The 19707-nt window shown below is 46.0% G+C and overlaps 7 non-coding genes and 1 pseudogene across 7 annotated transcripts; all 8 read left to right on the top strand.

Moving 5' to 3' along the window:
• The first annotated feature begins 203 nt into the window (after nucleotides 1-203).
• LOC130311496 (U2 spliceosomal RNA) lies at nucleotides 204-394 on the top strand. Its single transcript, XR_008859836.1, has one exon. It is a non-coding gene; the product is annotated as a U2 spliceosomal RNA (small nuclear RNA).
• Nucleotides 395-2487: 2093 nt separating this feature from the next.
• Nucleotides 2488-2678, top strand: LOC130311495 (U2 spliceosomal RNA). The gene has a single exon (XR_008859835.1). It is a non-coding gene; the product is annotated as a U2 spliceosomal RNA (small nuclear RNA).
• A 2098-nt stretch (nucleotides 2679-4776) lies between these two features.
• Nucleotides 4777-4967, top strand: LOC130311494 (U2 spliceosomal RNA). The gene has a single exon (XR_008859834.1). It is a non-coding gene; the product is annotated as a U2 spliceosomal RNA (small nuclear RNA).
• Nucleotides 4968-7054: 2087 nt separating this feature from the next.
• On the top strand, nucleotides 7055-7245 carry LOC130311493 (U2 spliceosomal RNA). Its single transcript, XR_008859833.1, has one exon. It is a non-coding gene; the product is annotated as a U2 spliceosomal RNA (small nuclear RNA).
• A 2097-nt stretch (nucleotides 7246-9342) lies between these two features.
• Nucleotides 9343-9533, top strand: LOC130311526 (U2 spliceosomal RNA). The gene has a single exon (XR_008859863.1). It is a non-coding gene; the product is annotated as a U2 spliceosomal RNA (small nuclear RNA).
• A 2096-nt stretch (nucleotides 9534-11629) lies between these two features.
• Nucleotides 11630-11847, top strand: LOC130311524 (U2 spliceosomal RNA; annotated as a pseudogene).
• Nucleotides 11848-17228: 5381 nt separating this feature from the next.
• LOC130311520 (U2 spliceosomal RNA) lies at nucleotides 17229-17422 on the top strand. The gene has a single exon (XR_008859859.1). It is a non-coding gene; the product is annotated as a U2 spliceosomal RNA (small nuclear RNA).
• A 2094-nt stretch (nucleotides 17423-19516) lies between these two features.
• On the top strand, nucleotides 19517-19707 carry LOC130311525 (U2 spliceosomal RNA). The gene has a single exon (XR_008859862.1). It is a non-coding gene; the product is annotated as a U2 spliceosomal RNA (small nuclear RNA).

Here is a 19707-nt window from a genome sequence, read left to right as displayed (position 1 = left end):
TAAAAAGGCCCCGTGGGAGTGCAATGGGCCCCTGTCTTGCTGCTTAGCAATAATGGTATGGGTTTAGGTTCTGCTGTGTGTACTGGTGGTTGACTGCCCCCCAGCCCAGAGTGTGCATGGAAAATTGTCTGGCAGCCTCCCTGACAGCAAGCAGTGATAGTGCCCATGAAGGGGACCTTGTTGGGCCCGCCCCTTTCACGGTTATCGCTTCTCGGCCTTTTGGCTAAGATCAAGTGTAGTATCTGTTCTTATCAGTTTAATATCTGATACGTCCCCTATCTGGGGACCATATATTAAATGGATTTTTGAGAACGGGGGCCGATTTCGAAGCTTGCTTCCGTCGCCCTATGCATTGACCCGATATGGCAGTATCTTCGGGTACAGTGCACCACCCCCTTACAGGGTTAAAAAGAAAGATTCCTACTTTCATTGCTACCTGCTTGCTGGCTAGCCAGATAGCCAGCCCTGTGGGCCTTGCTGCTGCTGCAGCCAAAAAACAAAAGGTGGTGCTGCTGCTGCTTCTGCTGCCTGCTTGTGTCTGGCCCCTGTTTGGAGCGTCCAGGCACAGGACTTCTGCTGCTGCTGACTAAATGGCCTCCTTAATTGGATCATTTGAGTAGCCAGCACACCTGTGCAGGTAGGGCATGACATGATAGGCAGCTGCCTTGATAGCGGGTGGGTGCTGAATGTTCCTAATTGACAAAATAAGATTAATGCTTATGAAGAAATATAAAATCTCATCCCTTCCCCAATATCGCGCCACACCCCTACCCCTTAATTCCCTGGTTGAACGTGATGGACATATGTCTTTTTTCGACCGTACTAACTATGTAACTATGTAACATAACATGGGGGGGGGGGGTCTCCTGGCTGTTCACACAGGTGTGTCATTGCTGTACATTGACCATGCATTGCTTCTGTGGTATTGCAAAGGCAAAGACAAATGCTTCCAGCCATCCATTGCACTAATGGATTGGTCATCAGCTGGCTGTCTATGTCCCGCATCAATATAGACCAAAGTACAGAGGGTTAGGCTATGCTATTGTGCACCTACCTGATGCATCAGAAGGTGCGAGGGCCCTTGCTAAATTCTGTGCACAGACTTTGAGATCTATACTTTAGACTGTATCTAAACCTGCTCCAACATGGACTGACATTCTGGCCTACTTTCAGCCGATGCGACTTGTCTGTCGCTGAACAGTCGCTTTTTATGTATTCAGCACCTATGTATAATGTTGTAAAAATGCTCTAGAAGCTAAAGTCGCAGAAATGTCACACATATTTGGCCTGCAACTTTCTGTGCGACAAATTCAGACAGGAAAAATCAGTATAAATCCTTAGAAAATTATCCCCCAGTGTCTCCATCTGCTGGCGGTATTGAATAAGCATTGCTGCACTGATGGGGTATGCATTAGACGAAAAAAAAGAAGAAAAAGAAGAATAATACGCCCAGAAAAGAGGCGAAAAGGAGAAAAACGTAAAAAAACGTGAAAAAAAAGTAAGAGGAAGAGAAGGGAAAAAAAGGTGGAAATGGGTTTAAAAGTGATTTCGGCGGAGAAATATATATATATATATATATATATATATATATATATATATATATATATATATATACGCGCACACACACACATATATATAAACGTATTCTCCGTTGAGATATTGCAGCCGCTGCTGTGTCCAGGCCCAGGAGCCTTAGCACTGTGCTGTGATGTCACTCAATACCACTGACATCACTAGGTGTAAACAACATCTCTCCTTTGCTGTGTATGTGACTATGGAGCTGTTTGGTGATGTCGTCTATTATGGCCTTCATAGAAGCAACAGGAGATTGTTGCATCCATCTAGAACCCTCAGAACTACAGTGCTATGATGTCACTCACTTCCACAGGCCTTGCAGAGTGTAAACAACAACAACCCAGCTTTGTTGTGTATGTAACCATAGGGATTTGTGATGTCACCTAGAACCTTCACAGCAGCGACAGCTTTATGAGGAGCATCAGCACTGCTCTGCCTGAGCAGAACCATCACCGCCATAGGTTGTCAAATAACCCGGATTTAACCCACACAGGTAAGTCCAATGGGGTGCAGGCATGTCCTCTATGCTTACAGCTTCCCGTGGGTGTTGGTTTGATACCGTTTGGGGACAGCCAAGGAGGCATCTGCAGGCAACAAAGGTAGGTGTGTGCTTGTGTGTGTGTTTCCTATGCAGATCCTAAGCCCAGTGTCACATGCAAGTAGGAGGAGTAAGAAGGGTTCCTGGCAAATCCGGGTTATGGATTGCATTTAAAAAGGCCCCGTGGGAGTGCAATGGGCCCCTGTCTTGCTGCTTAGCAATAATGGTATGGGTTTAGGTTCTGCTGTGTGTACTGGTGGTTGACTGCCCCCCAGCCCAGAGTGTGCATGGAAAATTGTCTGGCAGCCTCCCTGACAGCAAGCAGTGATAGTGCCCATGAAGGGGACCTTGTTGGGCCCGCCCCTTTCACGGTTATCGCTTCTCGGCCTTTTGGCTAAGATCAAGTGTAGTATCTGTTCTTATCAGTTTAATATCTGATACGTCCCCTATCTGGGGACCATATATTAAATGGATTTTTGAGAACGGGGGCCGATTTCGAAGCTTGCTTCCGTCGCCCTATGCATTGACCCGATATGGCAGTATCTTCGGGTACAGTGCACCACCCCCTTACAGGGTTAAAAAGAAAGATTCCTACTTTCATTGCTACCTGCTTGCTGGCTAGCCAGCTAGCCAGCCCTGTGGGCCTTGCTGCTGCTGCAGCCAAAAAACAAAAGGTGGTGCTGCTGCTGCTTCTGCTGCTTCTGCTTCTGCTTGTGTCTGGCCCCTGTTGGAGCGTCCAGGCACAGGACTTCTGCTGCTGCTGACTAAATGGCCTCCTTAATTGGATCATTTGAGTAGCCAGCACACCTGTGCAGGTAGGGCATGACATGATAGGCAGCTGCCTTGATAGCGGGTGGGTGCTGAATGTTCCTAATTGACAAAATAAGATTAATGCTTATGAAGAAATATAAAATCTCATCCCTTCCCCAATATCGCGCCACACCCCTACCCCTTAATTCCCTGGTTGAACGTGATGGACATATGTCTTTTTTCGACCGTACTAACTATGTAACTATGTAACATAACATGGGGGGGGGGGGGTCTCCTGGCTGTTCACACAGGTGTGTCATTGCTGTACATTGACCATGCATTGCTTCTGTGGTATTGCAAAGGCAAAGACAAATGCTTCCAGCCATCCATTGCACTAATGGATTGGTCATCAGCTGGCTGTCTATGTCCCGCATCAATATAGACCAAAGTACAGAGGGTTAGGCTATGCTATTGTGCACCTACCTGATGCATCAGAAGGTGCGAGGCCCTTGCTAAATTCTGTGCACAGACTTTGAGATCTATACTTTAGACTGTATCTAAACCTGCTCCAACATGGACTGACATTCTGGCCTACTTTCAGCCGATGCGACTTGTCTGTCGCTGAACAGTCGCTTTTTATGTATTCAGCACCTATGTATAATGTTGTAAAAATGCTCTAGAAGCTAAAGTCGCAGAAATGTCACACATATTTGGCCTGCAACTTTCTGTGCGACAAATTCAGACAGGAAAAATCAGTATAAATCCTTAGAAAATTATCCCCCAGTGTCTCCATCTGCTGGCGGTATTGAATAAGCATTGCTGCACTGATGGGGTATGCATTAGACGAAAAAAAAGAAGAAAAAGAAGAATAATACGCCCAGAAAAGAGGCGAAAAGGAGAAAAACGTAAAAAAACGTGAAAAAAAAGTAAGAGGAAGAGAAGGGAAAAAAAGGTGGAAATGGGTTTAAAAGTGATTTCGGCGGAGAAATATATATATATATATATATATATATATATATATATATATATATATATATATACGCGCACACACACACATATATATAAACGTATTCTCCGTTGAGATATTGCAGCCGCTGCTGTGTCCAGGCCCAGGAGCCTTAGCACTGTGCTGTGATGTCACTCAATACCACTGACATCACTAGGTGTAAACAACATCTCTCCTTTGCTGTGTATGTGACTATGGAGCTGTTTGGTGATGTCGTCTATTATGGCCTTCATAGAAGCAACAGGAGATTGTTGCATCCATCTAGAACCCTCAGAACTACAGTGCTATGATGTCACTCACTTCCACAGGCCTTGCAGAGTGTAAACAACAACAACCCAGCTTTGTTGTGTATGTAACCATAGGGATTTGTGATGTCACCTAGAACCTTCACAGCAGCGACAGCTTTATGAGGAGCATCAGCACTGCTCTGCCTGAGCAGAACCATCACCGCCATAGGTTGTCAAATAACCCGGATTTAACCCACACAGGTAAGTCCAATGGGGTGCAGGCATGTCCTCTATGCTTACAGCTTCCCGTGGGTGTTGGTTTGATACCGTTTGGGGACAGCCAAGGAGGCATCTGCAGGCAACAAAGGTAGGTGTGTGCTTGTGTGTGTGTTTCCTATGCAGATCCTAAGCCCAGTGTCACATGCAAGTAGGAGGAGTAAGAAGGGTTCCTGGCAAATCCGGGTTATGGATTGCATTTAAAAAGGCCCCGTGGGAGTGCAATGGGCCCCTGTCTTGCTGCTTAGCAATAATGGTATGGGTTTAGGTTCTGCTGTGTGTACTGGTGGTTGACTGCCCCCCAGCCCAGAGTGTGCATGGAAAATTGTCTGGCAGCCTCCCTGACAGCAAGCAGTGATAGTGCCCATGAAGGGGACCTTGTTGGGCCCGCCCCTTTCACGGTTATCGCTTCTCGGCCTTTTGGCTAAGATCAAGTGTAGTATCTGTTCTTATCAGTTTAATATCTGATACGTCCCCTATCTGGGGACCATATATTAAATGGATTTTTGAGAACGGGGGCCGATTTCGAAGCTTGCTTCCGTCGCCCTATGCATTGACCCGATATGGCAGTATCTTCGGGTACAGTGCACCACCCCCTTACAGGGTTAAAAAGAAAGATTCCTACTTTCATTGCTACCTGCTTGCTGGCTAGCCAGCTAGCCAGCCCTGTGGGCCTTGCTGCTGCTGCAGCCAAAAAACAAAAGGTGGTGCTGCTGCTGCTTCTGCTGCTTCTGCTTCTGCTTGTGTCTGGCCCCTGTTGGAGCGTCCAGGCACAGGACTTCTGCTGCTGCTGACTAAATGGCCTCCTTAATTGGATCATTTGAGTAGCCAGCACACCTGTGCAGGTAGGGCATGACATGATAGGCAGCTGCCTTGATAGCGGGTGGGTGCTGAATGTTCCTAATTGACAAAATAAGATTAATGCTTATGAAGAAATATAAAATCTCATCCCTTCCCCAATATCGCGCCACACCCCTACCCCTTAATTCCCTGGTTGAACGTGATGGACATATGTCTTTTTTCGACCGTACTAACTATGTAACTATGTAACATAACATGGGGGGGGGGGGTCTCCTGGCTGTTCACACAGGTGTGTCATTGCTGTACATTGACCATGCATTGCTTCTGTGGTATTGCAAAGGCAAAGACAAATGCTTCCAGCCATCCATTGCACTAATGGATTGGTCATCAGCTGGCTGTCTATGTCCCGCATCAATATAGACCAAAGTACAGAGGGTTAGGCTATGCTATTGTGCACCTACCTGATGCATCAGAAGGTGCGAGGCCCTTGCTAAATTCTGTGCACAGACTTTGAGATCTATACTTTAGACTGTATCTAAACCTGCTCCAACATGGACTGACATTCTGGCCTACTTTCAGCCGATGCGACTTGTCTGTCGCTGAACAGTCGCTTTTTATGTATTCAGCACCTATGTATAATGTTGTAAAAATGCTCTAGAAGCTAAAGTCGCAGAAATGTCACACATATTTGGCCTGCAACTTTCTGTGCGACAAATTCAGACAGGAAAAATCAGTATAAATCCTTAGAAAATTATCCCCCAGTGTCTCCATCTGCTGGCGGTATTGAATAAGCATTGCTGCACTGATGGGGTATGCATTAGACGAAAAAAAAGAAGAAAAAGAAGAATAATACGCCCAGAAAAGAGGCGAAAAGGAGAAAAACGTAAAAAAACGTGAAAAAAAAGTAAGAGGAAGAGAAGGGAAAAAAAGGTGGAAATGGGTTTAAAAGTGATTTCGGCGGAGAAATATATATATATATATATATATATATATATATATATATATATACGCGCACACACACACATATATATAAACGTATTCTCCGTTGAGATATTGCAGCCGCTGCTGTGTCCAGGCCCAGGAGCCTTAGCACTGTGCTGTGATGTCACTCAATACCACTGACATCACTAGGTGTAAACAACATCTCTCCTTTGCTGTGTATGTGACTATGGAGCTGTTTGGTGATGTCGTCTATTATGGCCTTCATAGAAGCAACAGGAGATTGTTGCATCCATCTAGAACCCTCAGAACTACAGTGCTATGATGTCACTCACTTCCACAGGCCTTGCAGAGTGTAAACAACAACAACCCAGCTTTGTTGTGTATGTAACCATAGGGATTTGTGATGTCACCTAGAACCTTCACAGCAGCGACAGCTTTATGAGGAGCATCAGCACTGCTCTGCCTGAGCAGAACCATCACCGCCATAGGTTGTCAAATAACCCGGATTTAACCCACACAGGTAAGTCCAATGGGGTGCAGGCATGTCCTCTATGCTTACAGCTTCCCGTGGGTGTTGGTTTGATACCGTTTGGGGACAGCCAAGGAGGCATCTGCAGGCAACAAAGGTAGGTGTGTGCTTGTGTGTGTGTTTCCTATGCAGATCCTAAGCCCAGTGTCACATGCAAGTAGGAGGAGTAAGAAGGGTTCCTGGCAAATCCGGGTTATGGATTGCATTTAAAAAGGCCCCGTGGGAGTGCAATGGGCCCCTGTCTTGCTGCTTAGCAATAATGGTATGGGTTTAGGTTCTGCTGTGTGTACTGGTGGTTGACTGCCCCCCAGCCCAGAGTGTGCATGGAAAATTGTCTGGCAGCCTCCCTGACAGCAAGCAGTGATAGTGCCCATGAAGGGGACCTTGTTGGGCCCGCCCCTTTCACGGTTATCGCTTCTCGGCCTTTTGGCTAAGATCAAGTGTAGTATCTGTTCTTATCAGTTTAATATCTGATACGTCCCCTATCTGGGGACCATATATTAAATGGATTTTTGAGAACGGGGGCCGATTTCGAAGCTTGCTTCCGTCGCCCTATGCATTGACCCGATATGGCAGTATCTTCGGGTACAGTGCACCACCCCCTTACAGGGTTAAAAAGAAAGATTCCTACTTTCATTGCTACCTGCTTGCTGGCTAGCCAGCTAGCCAGCCCTGTGGGCCTTGCTGCTGCTGCAGCCAAAAAACAAAAGGTGGTGCTGCTGCTGCTTCTGCTGCTTCTGCTTCTGCTTGTGTCTGGCCCCTGTTGGAGCGTCCAGGCACAGGACTTCTGCTGCTGCTGACTAAATGGCCTCCTTAATTGGATCATTTGAGTAGCCAGCACACCTGTGCAGGTAGGGCATGACATGATAGGCAGCTGCCTTGATAGCGGGTGGGTGCTGAATGTTCCTAATTGACAAAATAAGATTAATGCTTATGAAGAAATATAAAATCTCATCCCTTCCCCAATATCGCGCCACACCCCTACCCCTTAATTCCCTGGTTGAACGTGATGGACATATGTCTTTTTTCGACCGTACTAACTATGTAACTATGTAACATAACATGGGGGGGGGGGGTCTCCTGGCTGTTCACACAGGTGTGTCATTGCTGTACATTGACCATGCATTGCTTCTGTGGTATTGCAAAGGCAAAGACAAATGCTTCCAGCCATCCATTGCACTAATGGATTGGTCATCAGCTGGCTGTCTATGTCCCGCATCAATATAGACCAAAGTACAGAGGGTTAGGCTATGCTATTGTGCACCTACCTGATGCATCAGAAGGTGCGAGGCCCTTGCTAAATTCTGTGCACAGACTTTGAGATCTATACTTTAGACTGTATCTAAACCTGCTCCAACATGGACTGACATTCTGGCCTACTTTCAGCCGATGCGACTTGTCTGTCGCTGAACAGTCGCTTTTTATGTATTCAGCACCTATGTATAATGTTGTAAAAATGCTCTAGAAGCTAAAGTCGCAGAAATGTCACACATATTTGGCCTGCAACTTTCTGTGCGACAAATTCAGACAGGAAAAATCAGTATAAATCCTTAGAAAATTATCCCCCAGTGTCTCCATCTGCTGGCGGTATTGAATAAGCATTGCTGCACTGATGGGGTATGCATTAGACGAAAAAAAAGAAGAAAAAGAAGAATAATACGCCCAGAAAAGAGGCGAAAAGGAGAAAAACGTAAAAAAACGTGAAAAAAAAGTAAGAGGAAGAGAAGGGAAAAAAAGGTGGAAATGGGTTTAAAAGTGATTTCGGCGGAGATATATATATATATATATATATATATATATATATATATATATATATATATATATACGCGCACACACACACATATATATAAACGTATTCTCCGTTGAGATATTGCAGCCGCTGCTGTGTCCAGGCCCAGGAGCCTTAGCACTGTGCTGTGATGTCACTCAATACCACTGACATCACTAGGTGTAAACAACATCTCTCCTTTGCTGTGTATGTGACTATGGAGCTGTTTGGTGATGTCGTCTATTATGGCCTTCATAGAAGCAACAGGAGATTGTTGCATCCATCTAGAACCCTCAGAACTACAGTGCTATGATGTCACTCACTTCCACAGGCCTTGCAGAGTGTAAACAACAACAACCCAGCTTTGTTGTGTATGTAACCATAGGGATTTGTGATGTCACCTAGAACCTTCACAGCAGCGACAGCTTTATGAGGAGCATCAGCACTGCTCTGCCTGAGCAGAACCATCACCGCCATAGGTTGTCAAATAACCCGGATTTAACCCACACAGGTAAGTCCAATGGGGTGCAGGCATGTCCTCTATGCTTACAGCTTCCCGTGGGTGTTGGTTTGATACCGTTTGGGGACAGCCAAGGAGGCATCTGCAGGCAACAAAGGTAGGTGTGTGCTTGTGTGTGTGTTTCCTATGCAGATCCTAAGCCCAGTGTCACATGCAAGTAGGAGGAGTAAGAAGGGTTCCTGGCAAATCCGGGTTATGGATTGCATTTAAAAAGGCCCCGTGGGAGTGCAATGGGCCCCTGTCTTGCTGCTTAGCAATAATGGTATGGGTTTAGGTTCTGCTGTGTGTACTGGTGGTTGACTGCCCCCCAGCCCAGAGTGTGCATGGAAAATTGTCTGGCAGCCTCCCTGACAGCAAGCAGTGATAGTGCCCATGAAGGGGACCTTGTTGGGCCCGCCCCTTTCACGGTTATCGCTTCTCGGCCTTTTGGCTAAGATCAAGTGTAGTATCTGTTCTTATCAGTTTAATATCTGATACGTCCCCTATCTGGGGACCATATATTAAATGGATTTTTGAGAACGGGGGCCGATTTCGAAGCTTGCTTCCGTCGCCCTATGCATTGACCCGATATGGCAGTATCTTCGGGTACAGTGCACCACCCCCTTACAGGGTTAAAAAGAAAGATTCCTACTTTCATTGCTACCTGCTTGCTGGCTAGCCAGCTAGCCAGCCCTGTGGGCCTTGCTGCTGCTGCAGCCAAAAAACAAAAGGTGGTGCTGCTGCTGCTTCTGCTGCTTCTGCTTCTGCTTGTGTCTGGCCCCTGTTGGAGCGTCCAGGCACAGGACTTCTGCTGCTGCTGACTAAATGGCCTCCTTAATTGGATCATTTGAGTAGCCAGCACACCTGTGCAGGTAGGGCATGACATGATAGGCAGCTGCCTTGATAGCGGGTGGGTGCTGAATGTTCCTAATTGACAAAATAAGATTAATGCTTATGAAGAAATATAAAATCTCATCCCTTCCCCAATATCGCGCCACACCCCTACCCCTTAATTCCCTGGTTGAACGTGATGGACATATGTCTTTTTTCGACCGTACTAACTATGTAACTATGTAACATAACATGGGGGGGGGGGGTCTCCTGGCTGTTCACACAGGTGTGTCATTGCTGTACATTGACCATGCATTGCTTCTGTGGTATTGCAAAGGCAAAGACAAATGCTTCCAGCCATCCATTGCACTAATGGATTGGTCATCAGCTGGCTGTCTATGTCCCGCATCAATATAGACCAAAGTACAGAGGGTTAGGCTATGCTATTGTGCACCTACCTGATGCATCAGAAGGTGCGAGGCCCTTGCTAAATTCTGTGCACAGACTTTGAGATCTATACTTTAGACTGTATCTAAACCTGCTCCAACATGGACTGACATTCTGGCCTACTTTCAGCCGATGCGACTTGTCTGTCGCTGAACAGTCGCTTTTTATGTATTCAGCACCTATGTATAATGTTGTAAAAATGCTCTAGAAGCTAAAGTCGCAGAAATGTCACACATATTTGGCCTGCAACTTTCTGTGCGACAAATTCAGACAGGAAAAATCAGTATAAATCCTTAGAAAATTATCCCCCAGTGTCTCCATCTGCTGGCGGTATTGAATAAGCATTGCTGCACTGATGGGGTATGCATTAGACGAAAAAAAAGAAGAAAAAGAAGAATAATACGCCCAGAAAAGAGGCGAAAAGGAGAAAAACGTAAAAAAACGTGAAAAAAAAGTAAGAGGAAGAGAAGGGAAAAAAAGGTGGAAATGGGTTTAAAAGTGATTTCGGCGGAGAATATATATATATATATATATATATATATATATATATATATATATATATATATACGCGCACACACACACATATATATAAACGTATTCTCCGTTGAGATATTGCAGCCGCTGCTGTGTCCAGGCCCAGGAGCCTTAGCACTGTGCTGTGATGTCACTCAATACCACTGACATCACTAGGTGTAAACAACATCTCTCCTTTGCTGTGTATGTGACTATGGAGCTGTTTGGTGATGTCGTCTATTATGGCCTTCATAGAAGCAACAGGAGATTGTTGCATCCATCTAGAACCCTCAGAACTACAGTGCTATGATGTCACTCACTTCCACAGGCCTTGCAGAGTGTAAACAACAACAACCCAGCTTTGTTGTGTATGTAACCATAGGGATTTGTGATGTCACCTAGAACCTTCACAGCAGCGACAGCTTTATGAGGAGCATCAGCACTGCTCTGCCTGAGCAGAACCATCACCGCCATAGGTTGTCAAATAACCCGGATTTAACCCACACAGGTAAGTCCAATGGGGTGCAGGCATGTCCTCTATGCTTACAGCTTCCCGTGGGTGTTGGTTTGATACCGTTTGGGGACAGCCAAGGAGGCATCTGCAGGCAACAAAGGTAGGTGTGTGCTTGTGTGTGTGTTTCCTATGCAGATCCTAAGCCCAGTGTCACATGCAAGTAGGAGGAGTAAGAAGGGTTCCTGGCAAATCCGGGTTATGGATTGCATTTAAAAAGGCCCCGTGGGAGTGCAATGGGCCCCTGTCTTGCTGCTTAGCAATAATGGTATGGGTTTAGGTTCTGCTGTGTGTACTGGTGGTTGACTGCCCCCCAGCCCAGAGTGTGCATGGAAAATTGTCTGGCAGCCTCCCTGACAGCAAGCAGTGATAGTGCCCATGAAGGGGACCTTGTTGGGCCCGCCCCTTTCACGGTTATCGCTTCTCGGCCTTTTGGCTAAGATCAAGTGTAGTATCTGCATTTGGTCTGGACGGAAGGTGTCTGTGGTACCCCGCTTCTCGGCCTTGGGGGATTGTCTCTCCTTACGGAGGGACTTCACCCCCTTGCTGCTATTGGGGAGCGGGCTTAGTCCACGGACAACGGGTTGCGATCCCCCTGTCTCTGGGACCTTGTGTCTCAGAAGGCATTTTCGGTACGTTGAGCGTTACCTGTAGCTTCGGAAGCACCTAGGGTACCCCCGACCTCTGCCTTGGGTAAGGGTTCCGCTTTTATAGCGGGATTCCGAGCCCCTGCTGCTATTGGGGAAGGGGCTTAGTCCCTGGGTGTGGAAGATGCCGTTCTCCTGGGCTTTCCCCTCTGGGGAAATGTCGATGCGAAATACCATCCGCATAGAGGTGTCGGAGAGCCATCGTCAGTTGAAGAACCTCCGCTTCATTGCGGAGGTGATTCTTCTTGACTACTTCCGCCTCAATAGGGAGGACATCCTGTGTCTAAATGACCAGGAAAGCCGTGGCCTGTATACCGTCACCTTCACGGCCACGGCGTGTTGCGATAACATCTATGCAACCTTGTCTGGTGCGGACCAGAGGGACGATCGACTCGACGGTCTTTCGTTCCAGTTCCTCTATGGTGAGGAACATATACCGTTGGTGGTGGCTATGCACAGCCCTCATGTGACCACGGAGGATATAGCCACTTTTCTTCGGCGATACTGCGAAGAGGTGCGATTCGCAAACAAAATCTTGAACTCCGTGCGGTTCTGGAACGGCAAGAGGAAGTTCTGGGTCAAGCTCCGTAAGGATCCCGGTGGTATTGGGGGTCTTTGCCATCCGCCCCCAAATTTTGCCATCGGGAGAGTTCGGGGCTTCCTGTTCTATCCTCAAATGCCTATGTATTGCCGAAATTGCTTGAGGTTTGGCCACACCCAGGAGACCTGCGGCGCGGAGCGTGTGATTCGCTGCAATAGGTGTGGCCAAGAAGGTCACATAGCCTCAAGATGTAGCCATACGATAAGGTGCAACCTCTGCGGAGAGGAAAATCACGATTTTAATTCCTGTCCCCATAAAGCAAAAACTACGATGGGTGGGTCAAGGCTGGGCCCACCCAAAGAGGGGACAGGACAAAAGACGTCCTTTTTTAAGATGCCCAAACCCCAGATGGCAGGTACTGATGGGTCCAGGCCCAAGACCTCTGGTGCTCCATCGGGGGGCCCACCGGTGGTAGTGCTAGGGGGAGGCCATGGGGATTCCACGAAGCCCGGGCGGGTGATCGAGTTTACTGCCCGGGAAATTGAAAGACGTCGATCGACTTCCTACCTGGCTCAAGAGCCCGCCGAAACTTCTGAAGGGGGCTCACCTGTGGCGGGTGGCAGCCGACGGGCCTCGGTGGGGGCAAAAGTGGACCCAAAATTGCAGCATAAGCCAGGTACTGGCTTGGCCCAGGGTCGCCCTGCTCCGGACGAAGAGGCCCCGGTGAAAGCCCGCCGGAAGGGGAGCCAGGTGGCCAGGTCTGAGCCCGGTCCTGTTACTCCGCCTATACAGGACAGGGCCAAGAAGACAAGTGGCGCCAAACCAGGGTTTGCTGCCCCGCCAGCAGTGGACCCGGTGGGTAAAACTGGCCATCGTCGATCGATGGGGAAGTTGGAGCAACAGTCCTCAGCAACGCTTGCTGGGGAACAAGCGATGAAAACTTCCCAAGGTAGCGGCAAAGGTTCCGGAAAAGAGGCCTCACAGGCCCCTGTGCAGCAGTTCCAGTCGTCAAATGATGAAAGAAGACGCAGATCCATCAGCCGGGGGCCAGAGATTACATCGAGTGAGAGCAACACAGAGGATATGGACAGCAGTGTGACATTTAAAAGACAAAGAGAAGAAGAAGAGGAAGACATTCAAAGGAAAGCGGCGTGCCGTAGTTCGGACGAGAGCGAGCTCAGGGTCGGGGCATCATCGATCTCAAGCTCCGACCCTCAGAACATCAAGGAGCTGATGACCCCGCAGGCGGGGGATGACGGTACGCAGCTTATTATTGACTTTGATTCTCCAAGCACGGACTCTCCATAAACTATGCCTATCCCTGTAAAAATTGCCTCACTCAATGTGAGGTCCTTAAAGAGCCCTGATCGCAGGGCTGCTTTATTTTCTTATCTAGAGACATGTGACTTTGACCTTTGCCTGCTACAAGAATGTGGAATCCCTAGTAAAATGGACTATAAAGACTTAAAAGAAGACTGGAAGCTGGGCCCATCCATATGGTCCGGTGCAAATGACTGTCGTTCTGTGGGTGTTGGGCTGCTCTGCCGAGGCCAGTCCTTTTCTATTCATACAGTAACTGAGATTGTGCCTGGCAGAGCTCTTTTAATTCATCTATATTTTAATGGACTTTTAATTCGTGTTTTAAATGTGTATGCCCCTCCTGATAAACAGGAGCGGGCAGAACTATTTGAAATTTTACCACTGTTTTGTGTTGGGTCTTCCCCCCTGCTGGTGGGAGGTGATTTTAACTGCATACGTGATGGGGAACACCGGCAGGGTGGGGATATTAATCGTAAAGACCGCACTTCTTACCTGCTTAAAAATTTTATTGATGATTTTAATTTGAAAGATTGCTGGAAGGATCTCTTGCCGGAGGACCCAGGCGCCACATGGTCCAATGGAAGAGTGAGCTCCAGAATCGATTTTATTTTTTCCTCTAGAGCTTTTAAACCCCTGAAATGCACGCTCGAGCAGAATATCTTCTCTGATCATAAGCTCCTCTTGGTGGGCCTGGAGCTAGAGGGGGAGCAAAAAGCAAAAAGGGGCCTCTGGAGATTAAACACCACACTCCTAGAGGACCCTGAGATAAAAGAGGAGTTTGTGCGGACCTACCAATGCTGGCAATCACAAAGAAAACCCCACGAGCCTATGCTGCACTGGTGGGAGGGCACCAAATCTAAAATCAGATTTTTTTTTATCAAAGCAGGTAAGAAGAAGGCAAAAATGGAAAAACAGTGGTTTTATGTTCTTAACATGCGTTTAAATGTACTTTTTAAATTGAAAGAAGCTGGTATGGATGTAGAAAATGATATTTTAAACCTTAAAACTGAAATAAAACATGCCATAGAAAAGAAAGGGAAACAAATCATTTTTAACTCACATGTGCAGCACCTGGAGGAGGGCGAGAAATGTTCCCGTTTCTTTTTTAAAAAAGTGATGAATAGGAGGGATATCATCCAAAACCTTGAGGGTGAATCCACTCCAAAATGCATGTTAGATGCAGTTTTTAACTTCTACCAGCTTCTTTTTAATAAGAAAGATCTTAATCCATCCTTTTTAGAACATGTTCTTAATTCCCTTGATTTTAAGCTAGATGTTTTAGACCAGGAGGTTTTATCCCGTGATCTTAACTTAGATGAACTTTTATTTGTTTTTAAAAGTTTTTCTAGTGGGAAGGCCCCTGGGGAAGATGGTTTACCCATCGAATTTTATTTAGCTTTTTGGGATATTTTAAAGGATGATATGGTTTTATTGTATAAAGAAACTTTTATTGTTAATGAACTTCCCCCTTCCTGGAGGAGGGGGATTGTATCATTACTTTTTAAAAAGGGTGAAAAGGATATGCTAAAAAATTGGCGCCCCATCACACTTTTAAATGTCGATTATAAAGTTTTAGCCAAGTTATTAGCTGTCCGTTTTAAACCTTTTATTCATAAATTAATTCACCCAAATCAGGTTTGTGGGGTACCTGGAAGGTCTATAGCTGAATCCCTAAATATTTTAAGAGATGTTTTATGGTATTTTAAGGATAGAAATCAAACTGTAGCAATTTTATCCTTAGACTTTGAAAAAGCCTTTGATAGGGTCTCCCATGAATACCTGTTTTTAGTTCTTAAAAAGATGGCAGTGCCTGAAACGATTTTAAGCCGAATCATGCTTTTATACCGATCCTGTTTTAGTCAAGTCTCTGTTAATGGCTTTTTAACCAGCGGTGTTCCTCTTTTATCAGGTGTCAAACAGGGCTGCCCCCTGTCCCCACTCCTTTTTATTTGCGCAATCGAACCACTGATGGCCCTCCTCAGAAAAGACCGGGTAGTAAGAGGCGTACCGATACCTGGTGGAGGAGGGACCCATCTAAAGGTGTTGGGGTACATGGATGATGTCACCATACTGTGCCCGGACTCTCCATCCATGAGGGGGGCATTGAGGAACACCAGCTATTTCTGCGAGGTCTCTGGTTTTAAGCTAAACACAGATAAATGTGACTGTTTTTATATTGGCTCCTGGGATTCATCCATCACCCCAGGAGTCACAATGCAACAGGATCAAATTAAAGTTTTAGGTATTGTTTTTAACCAGGTCAATGATGGGAGCCCTAACTGGGATTCAGCTATAGCTAAGATGGAGAAGAAGATTTTAATGTGGAATCTTAGAAACCTTACCATGGAGGGGAAGATTTTAATAATAAAGATGGTTTTACTCCCTATTATGCTATACATTGCCATGGTATTTCCTCCATCTATTTTATACATTAAAAAAGTAACTAGAATTGTTTTTTCTTTTTTATGGGGTTCAAAAATGGAGAAATTAAAGCGTGATTTTATGTACAAAAGTAAAGATAATGGCGGGAAAGATGTTCCTAACCTTTTTACTTTCTTTTACATAAAGTATTTCTGTTTCTGTTTTAAAATTATTAAATCCGATGGCATTTTTAGCTGCTTTTTAAGGTACGCTGCGGGCATGGTTTTTAAAAGATGGTTGCGCATCCCTCTGAACGCTCCGGTGCTTCTGTGTCCCCCAAAACATTATGTGGTGTTGGAAAAGACAGTCAGGCTCCTAGGTCTCCAAGATTTGGAGCCTGACATACTGGGGGACCAGAGAAAGGTATCAAAGGTCCTCAGGCGGAGTGAGGTTACCCTGGCAGTGTCCAATTTCACACAGGCAAGATCCAAAAAGGTATGGCGGAACGTGTACGGGAAGTTTCTGGCGAATGTACACAGGGATCTTGCCTGGGCAATCGTCCACCAGTGCCTCCCTACTCGTGAGTTCCAGCACAGGCGAGGACTGGTGGCGAGAGCCAAGTGCCCGAGAGATGGCTGCGGAGTGGACGAAACGGTGCTGCACATATTTTGGAACTGCCCTTTTGCACGGGAGCTTTGGAGGAAGGTAGGCCCACTTTTGAAGTGGGCCTGCGGCCTAAAAGATTTTAATCACGAATGTGTCTTTTACGGTCTTTTTAACTGCCCCAATTTTAAACAGCAGATGATCTGCTGGATGATTATTAATTGTTTTAAAAATGCCATCTGGAAAGTTAGGAACATCTTACTTTTTAAACATGATTTTATTGATGTTAAAAACTGTATAAAGCTGGCCCTGAGTGAGATGTACATCTATTACCTAAGAGACAAGAAACAGTTGGGGGCCAGCGAGGCAGCATCCATGTGGTGTCTGCCTCTATGGAACGAAATAACAATATAATCAGTTTTTATGACATTTGTATAATGTTTTATCCTGCCATTTTTATTTTTTCTCCTTTTATTACTGGTTTTATTATTTGTATTTTAAAACTTTTGTGAACCTTTTATTATTTTGCATTTTAAATTTTGTATGGTTTCTTATTTATTGAATAAAATTTTGTTGAAACCTTATCTGTTCTTATCAGTTTAATATCTGATACGTCCCCTATCTGGGGACCATATATTAAATGGATTTTTGAGAACGGGGGCCGATTTCGAAGCTTGCTTCCGTCGCCCTATGCATTGACCCGATATGGCAGTATCTTCGGGTACAGTGCACCACCCCCTTACAGGGTTAAAAAGAAAGATTCCTACTTTCATTGCTACCTGCTTGCTGGCTAGCCAGCTAGCCAGCCCTGTGGGCCTTGCTGCTGCTGCAGCCAAAAAACAAAAGGTGGTGCTGCTGCTGCTTCTGCTGCTTCTGCTTCTGCTTGTGTCTGGCCCCTGTTGGAGCGTCCAGGCACAGGACTTCTGCTGCTGCTGACTAAATGGCCTCCTTAATTGGATCATTTGAGTAGCCAGCACACCTGTGCAGGTAGGGCATGACATGATAGGCAGCTGCCTTGATAGCGGGTGGGTGCTGAATGTTCCTAATTGACAAAATAAGATTAATGCTTATGAAGAAATATAAAATCTCATCCCTTCCCCAATATCGCGCCACACCCCTACCCCTTAATTCCCTGGTTGAACGTGATGGACATATGTCTTTTTTCGACCGTACTAACTATGTAACTATGTAACATAACATGGGGGGGGGGGGGTCTCCTGGCTGTTCACACAGGTGTGTCATTGCTGTACATTGACCATGCATTGCTTCTGTGGTATTGCAAAGGCAAAGACAAATGCTTCCAGCCATCCATTGCACTAATGGATTGGTCATCAGCTGGCTGTCTATGTCCCGCATCAATATAGACCAAAGTACAGAGGGTTAGGCTATGCTATTGTGCACCTACCTGATGCATCAGAAGGTGCGAGGCCCTTGCTAAATTCTGTGCACAGACTTTGAGATCTATACTTTAGACTGTATCTAAACCTGCTCCAACATGGACTGACATTCTGGCCTACTTTCAGCCGATGCGACTTGTCTGTCGCTGAACAGTCGCTTTTTATGTATTCAGCACCTATGTATAATGTTGTAAAAATGCTCTAGAAGCTAAAGTCGCAGAAATGTCACACATATTTGGCCTGCAACTTTCTGTGCGACAAATTCAGACAGGAAAAATCAGTATAAATCCTTAGAAAATTATCCCCCAGTGTCTCCATCTGCTGGCGGTATTGAATAAGCATTGCTGCACTGATGGGGTATGCATTAGACGAAAAAAAAGAAGAAAAAGAAGAATAATACGCCCAGAAAAGAGGCGAAAAGGAGAAAAACGTAAAAAAACGTGAAAAAAAAGTAAGAGGAAGAGAAGGGAAAAAAAGGTGGAAATGGGTTTAAAAGTGATTTCGGCGGAGAAATATATATATATATATATATATATATATATATATATATATATATATATACGCGCACACACACACATATATATAAACGTATTCTCCGTTGAGATATTGCAGCCGCTGCTGTGTCCAGGCCCAGGAGCCTTAGCACTGTGCTGTGATGTCACTCAATACCACTGACATCACTAGGTGTAAACAACATCTCTCCTTTGCTGTGTATGTGACTATGGAGCTGTTTGGTGATGTCGTCTATTATGGCCTTCATAGAAGCAACAGGAGATTGTTGCATCCATCTAGAACCCTCAGAACTACAGTGCTATGATGTCACTCACTTCCACAGGCCTTGCAGAGTGTAAACAACAACAACCCAGCTTTGTTGTGTATGTAACCATAGGGATTTGTGATGTCACCTAGAACCTTCACAGCAGCGACAGCTTTATGAGGAGCATCAGCACTGCTCTGCCTGAGCAGAACCATCACCGCCATAGGTTGTCAAATAACCCGGATTTAACCCACACAGGTAAGTCCAATGGGGTGCAGGCATGTCCTCTATGCTTACAGCTTCCCGTGGGTGTTGGTTTGATACCGTTTGGGGACAGCCAAGGAGGCATCTGCAGGCAACAAAGGTAGGTGTGTGCTTGTGTGTGTGTTTCCTATGCAGATCCTAAGCCCAGTGTCACATGCAAGTAGGAGGAGTAAGAAGGGTTCCTGGCAAATCCGGGTTATGGATTGCATTTAAAAAGGCCCCGTGGGAGTGCAATGGGCCCCTGTCTTGCTGCTTAGCAATAATGGTATGGGTTTAGGTTCTGCTGTGTGTACTGGTGGTTGACTGCCCCCCAGCCCAGAGTGTGCATGGAAAATTGTCTGGCAGCCTCCCTGACAGCAAGCAGTGATAGTGCCCATGAAGGGGACCTTGTTGGGCCCGCCCCTTTCACGGTTATCGCTTCTCGGCCTTTTGGCTAAGATCAAGTGTAGTATCTGTTCTTATCAGTTTAATATCTGATACGTCCCCTATCTGGGGACCATATATTAAATGGATTTTTGAGAACGGGGGCCGATTTCGAAGCTTGCTTCCGTCGCCCTATGCATTGACCCGATATGGCAGTATCTTCGGGTACAGTGCACCACCC

Source organism: Hyla sarda, unplaced genomic scaffold (genome assembly GCF_029499605.1).
Source record: "Hyla sarda isolate aHylSar1 unplaced genomic scaffold, aHylSar1.hap1 scaffold_1642, whole genome shotgun sequence".
NCBI lineage: Eukaryota > Metazoa > Chordata > Amphibia > Anura > Hylidae > Hyla > Hyla sarda.
This window is presented reverse-complemented; position numbering and strand designations above follow the sequence as displayed.